Here is a 6,000-nt window from a genome sequence, read left to right as displayed (position 1 = left end):
TTCCGAAGATTGCGTTGCCATAATACATGTTCAAAAGTTTTCGAGAGGTGTTTCTTTCTATCAGCTTCAGTGTGATGATGTCAACGTGACCTAATTCAAAGATTGCTTGCTTTGGTAACGATCAATGATCAACAACTGATTTGATTTGGACAGCAACCTGCGATGCACAGTGAATCATTGTATTGCGATCACACCTCTCAGAGGTTTAGGCATACTCATTAATGGCAGCATAGTGAAATAGAGGGAAATGGAACAGAGTGAAGAAAGAACATACCAAAAATGGAGAGTTCAGGCAGAGCACCTGTGTATAAGCTTGGAGGAGGAGAGTGGAGGATAGTATCAACGTCAATGAACAAATGTATAGCTCTGTCAATTTTATGAATAACTCCAGTAAATCTTTTACTTTAGTAGTTTACTTTATTTTAGTACATTGTTTAGCCATCCTGTCATCTGCCAGCATATATTTTGTGTGACTTTGATGGTGTATTTATTTTTATACAGGCAAATATCATTTTCATTCCTAGTCCTCCAATTTTCTGATATACACTACTGGTCAACATTTTTAGAATACCTACTCATTCAAGGGTTTTTCTAGATTTTCTACATAGTAGAATAACAGTGAAGACATCAACACTATGGAATAACACATATGGAATCATGTAGTAACCAAAAAAAGTGTTAAACTAATCTAAATATTTTATATTTGAGATTTTTCAAATAACTACCCTTTGCCTTGATGACAGCTTTGCACATTCTTGGCATTCTCTCAACCAGCATCACCTGGAATACTTTTCCAACAGTCTTAAAGGAGTTCCCACATACACGGAGCAATCATTGGCTGCTTCTCCTTCACTCTGCGGTCCGACTCATCCCAAACCATCTCAATTTGGTTGAAGTCGGGGGATTGTGGAGGTCAGGTCATCTGATGCAGCACTCCATCACTTCCCTTCTTGGACAAATATCCCTTACACAACCTGGAGGTGTGTTGGGTCATTTTCCTGTTGAAAAAGAAATGATTGTCCCACTAAGCCCAAACCAGATGGGATGGCATATCGCTGCTGAAGGTTGTGGTAGCCATGCTGTCTAAGTGTGCCTTGAATTCTAAACAAATCACAGACAGTGTCACCAGAAAAGCACCCCCACACTACAACACCTCCTCCTCCGTGCTTCACAGTGGGAACCACACATGCGGGGATCATCCGTTCGCCCACACCGTATCTCACAAAGACACGGCAGTTGGAACCAAAAATCTCTAATTTGGACTCCAGACCAAAGGACACATTTCCACCAGTCTAATGTCAATTGCTCGTGTTTCTTGACCCAAGCAAGTCTCTTCTTATTATGGGTGTCCTTTAATAACGGTTTCTTAGCAGCAATTCAACCATGAAGGCCTGATTCACGCAGTCTCCTCTGAACAATTGACATTGAGATGTGTCTGTTACTTGAACTCTGTGAAGCATTTACTTGGGCTGTAATTTCTGAGGCTAGTAACTCTAATGAACTTATCCTCTGCAGTAGCGGCAACTCTGGGTCTTCCTTTCCTGTTTAGTTCCTAATGAGAGACAGTTTCATCATAGCGCTTAATGTTTTTTGCAACTGCACAGTTCATGAAATGTTCCGTATTGACTGACCTTCATGTCTTAAAGTAATGATGGACTGTCATTACTTTTTGCTTATTTGAGCTGTTCTTTCCATAATATGGACTTGGTCTTTTACCAAATAGGGCTATCTTCCGTATACCTACCCTACCTTGCCCCCTACCTTGTCACAGCACAACTGATTGGCTCAAATGCATTAAGAAGGAAATAAATTCCATAAATGAACTTTTAAGAAGGCACACCTGTTAATTAACATGCATTCCAGGTGACTACCTCATGAAACTGGTTGAGAAAATGCCAGGAGTTTGCAAAGCTGTCATCAAGGCAAAAGGTGGCTATTTGAAATAAACATTTAAAATACATTTATTTTGATTTGGTTACTTTTTTGGTTACTACATGATTCCATATGTGTTATTTCATAGTTTTGATGTCTTCACTATTATTCCACAATGTAGAAAATAGTAAAAATAAAGAAAAACCCTTGAATGAGTAGGTGTTCCAAAACTTTTGACCGACAGTGTAGACTAACTTTTCTTATTGATCGTGGAACAGATAAGATTGATGCTGGTTTTTAACTACATTGTTTTGTCTGGAAAAGGGAAGTTTCCATTGGAGATGCTGGGGGTGTCTGAATAAAAGAAAAACAGAGAGAGACATGGGATGCATAGTGCACCGCTAAATGTGCATCCCAAATGGCACCCTATTCCCTACATAGTGTTCTACTTTTGAACAGAGCCCTATGGGCCCTGTTCAAAAGGCGTGGACTACATATGGAATAGGGTGCCATTTGGGATGCATCCATACCTATACACTATCTGTGAATACTTGTGCAGACCACATAAAGACTACTAATAGTAGAGAAGGAAAGTGGAGGCTTGTTATGGTACTGACTTCTGCTTTTTCTTTGTTTGCATGTGACCTTTTCTATACTGTACCTTCTCAAGTTATTGACAGCGACTGTGATCTTCTTCAGGAACTTCATAACAACTGGTTTCCTTTTCCATTTGGTTTTGCTGTATTCTGTCGTTCAGCACACACATGCTCCATTTGACTGGATAGACCTGTTAAAACGTACATTTGTGTCAATGCTTGTATATCTTTGCTGGTAATAAAATCCTTATATTCACCAAAAAAAAACTGTCTGGTGGAAATAAGGATATCTTTTCAACAGTACTGTAAAACACCAAAAGTGGGATATGGGTTTGTCTCAGTGCAACAAAAAAAAGTGGAAATTGGTTACAAATCAATATTCAATAATCAATGGCGACAACAATACCACCTGGCCTTAATTATCTAAAAAGGGAAAGCACGTACCACCATTATCTCAAGATCACGGCAAAAAAAGCACTATGATTAAGTGTAAGAAAACTGGGAGAGAACCATAGGTCAAAAGCCCTGGGGCAAGATTACTCTCATTGTATGGATCCTCTCAATACAGCCTACTACCTAAACCCATAAGAAGAGCTAACAATGAGGAGAGTCAATCAACGGCCGTGAATTATTTGAGTATTCATTATGAAACTTCTAAATATTAGAAGGAGGCTATTGTTTAATTGAATCCTTCATGTATTGCTTGAGCCTCACTTCCTCTGGATGGAATTCAATAATTCTGTCTGTCCGTCCGTTTGTCCGCCCCCCCCCTCTCTCTCTCTCCCTCTCCATCCTTCTTTCTCTCTCTCCATCCTTCTTTCTCTCTCTCTCTCTATCAGTCTTTCTTTCTTTCTTTCTCTCTCTCTCTCTCTCTCTCTCTCTCTCTCTCCCCATCCTTCTCTCTCTCTCTCATCCTTCTTTCTTTCTCTCTTACTCACATGCTCACATACTACTGTTTAGTTCGAGCTGCGATGCATTCCCATTCAGGGACCAAATGGTTTTATTTGTCATGCTCCGGCAACGTTGGTGCCCAATGCGCCCGCCGCTCTCTCAAGCCTCACTGACGACAGTTAATGGAGGGCCGCTGTCACTCCTTTGTTTCACGCTGACAGGAGGAAAACAAAGCACTTTCCTTCAAAAACCATCATTGGCCACATCGATATTGATTTCCTGGCAAGGGAACACTTATCTATATATTGCCCTCAGTTATGTAGCCATTGCCCTCTACTCTAAACAGTGGTAGATAGGCCCTGAAATAAAGATGCAATTGGACCTGTGTCCATTTTTTTTGTATTGCTCCTCAATGGGGGCAATAGAGTCAATCGTAAGTAAAAAGCTTTTTCTTTCAAAATATTAACATTTGACCCATAGTCAGCCTCTAAACTTTTAGGAATTGTATTTGTTTGACCATGTGGTGACAGTTTTTATATTTGGATAAAGAGATGTTGAGTTCACAGTTCCATAGCGATACATATTCTGTCATGTGAATACACTTTTTCTCAGTCGCTTTGGTGCATTTTCCACATCATCCCTAACATGTGCAAAATAATAAGTGCATTTCTCAGAACAATTTGTACAAACTGCAATATACAATAGATATGTTTCTAAAGCTAGTCAGTCACTAAAAAGCCTTAGTACATCTCTCAAAAGTAAATATTCATGCCAATGATCATGTCAGTGTCATCAGAATGAGAAGTCATGGAGTCATTGTTCACGAACAAGGCCGTCAAAATGTTTCGGCATGTTGTCAATGTAACTGTGTACTTTGACAGTATTACCTGATGTAAACTTAGGCTACAGTTTGGATGACAGTTACTGTACTGAAAATGCACAAGGCTGCACTTCTATGGCATATGTCAATTTCAACAGTACTATTTACATATTACTGTATGTGGGTTATTGATTGAAAGAGACTGGACAACCCAAGGGGCACAAAGGAAAAAAAACTAAATTAGAAAGAAACACAGGAAACCACCCCTAAGGCACAACTTTGCCCGCAGCACTGTTGTGCTGTCTCTACACATCCAGACGTTCCTGTCTGTCGGCCCACATATTCTCATCCACATCACACCGGATATTTTCCCTTCCAATGCAACGTGGAAAGAATCTTTTGGAATGCCTTATCCATCCTCTGCAGGCGTCTACTGTGATGTCCTCACATGCTGCATCCATTGCAGCCAGCAGGGTCATCTGTGTGTGTGGCTGACGATCGTACACCTTCCACCTCCATGCTGAAAAGAACTCCTCAATTGGGTTAAGGAATGGTGAATAAGATGGGAGGAATTCTATGAGCATCCTCGGGTGGGTCACAAACCATTGCCTTATGATGTTTGATCGATGGAAACTCACATTATCACAAATGACCACATACTTTGGCAAATCCTCTCTAAACAGACCCTTCTCATCATCAGGGATGAGAGCCCTGTAGATCGTCTCTAAAAAGTTGAGTAGATGCTGGGTGTTGTATGGCCCTATAAGGGGGATATGGGTTAGGACACCATGCTCCGAAATAGCAGCACACATGGTGATATTTCCTCTCCGTTGGCCTGGCAAATCCACAGTAGCTCTGTGACCGATGATATTCCGACCCCGCCTTCTGCATTTGGTCAGGTTGAAGCCAGCCTCATCCATGTATACAAAGTTGTGAGAGGGTTCACTTGATTCCAACTTCATTATACGCTATATCCCAGAACACACAGTTGAATTTGTTTTGGTAAGGAAGAGTGACATAAAATGTACATATATTGCATGTTCCTTCCACAGCAATGGAAATGTGTGCAGTTTATGCTTACTGTACTATGTATCACTATAAAATGTTGCTGTAAAGTAGTTACATAGATATATGTTTTACCTGTACATACTGGTACCGTAGCTCCTTAACTCTGTCCTCATTCCTTTGCAATGGTACACGGCACAGCTGTTTCATACTCATCTGGTTTCTATGCAGCACCCTGTCGATGGTTGAGATGCTAACCGTATGGATGTTTTCAAAGACATTGTTGTCTTCTATAATGGTCCTTTGTATTTCCCTGAGTCTCATGGCATTGTTTGCTCGGACCATGGTGCAAATAGCCTCCTCCTGTTGAGGTGTGAAAAGGCGTCCTCTGCCACCGGTTTGAGGTAATCTTGCAGTCCTATGTGGGGAAAAATGCAGTGATGCATCGCACACTTTCACATAGACAAAAACTATGCAAAAATTACTGTAAAACATACAGGTGGGTGCATGTAAGGTGCAGTATGTATCTGTATAGAGTATATTTCTGTATGCTGTGAAATACAAGTGGACTACTGTAATATAAAGCATTGTAGGAAGTATACAGTATACTGCTTATATACAGTAACAGTGCACTGTACATTGGTGGACAGACCTGTTCTCTCTTCGAAACGTTTGAACTATTGAGGACACGGTTGATCTCCCAATATTCAGCTGCACCCTTCGACCCGCCTCAGCCATTGTAAGGCCATGATTGACAACATGGTCTACAATAGTGGCCCTTATGTCATCAGATATGCACCTATGACCTCTTCTGCC

This window comes from Oncorhynchus mykiss, chromosome 25 (assembly GCF_057628025.1).
Source record: "Oncorhynchus mykiss isolate SJ-2025 chromosome 25, ASM5762802v1, whole genome shotgun sequence".
Lineage (NCBI taxonomy): Eukaryota > Metazoa > Chordata > Actinopteri > Salmoniformes > Salmonidae > Oncorhynchus > Oncorhynchus mykiss.
The sequence above is the reverse complement of the archived record's forward strand: the minus strand, read 5'-3'. Positions refer to the sequence as shown.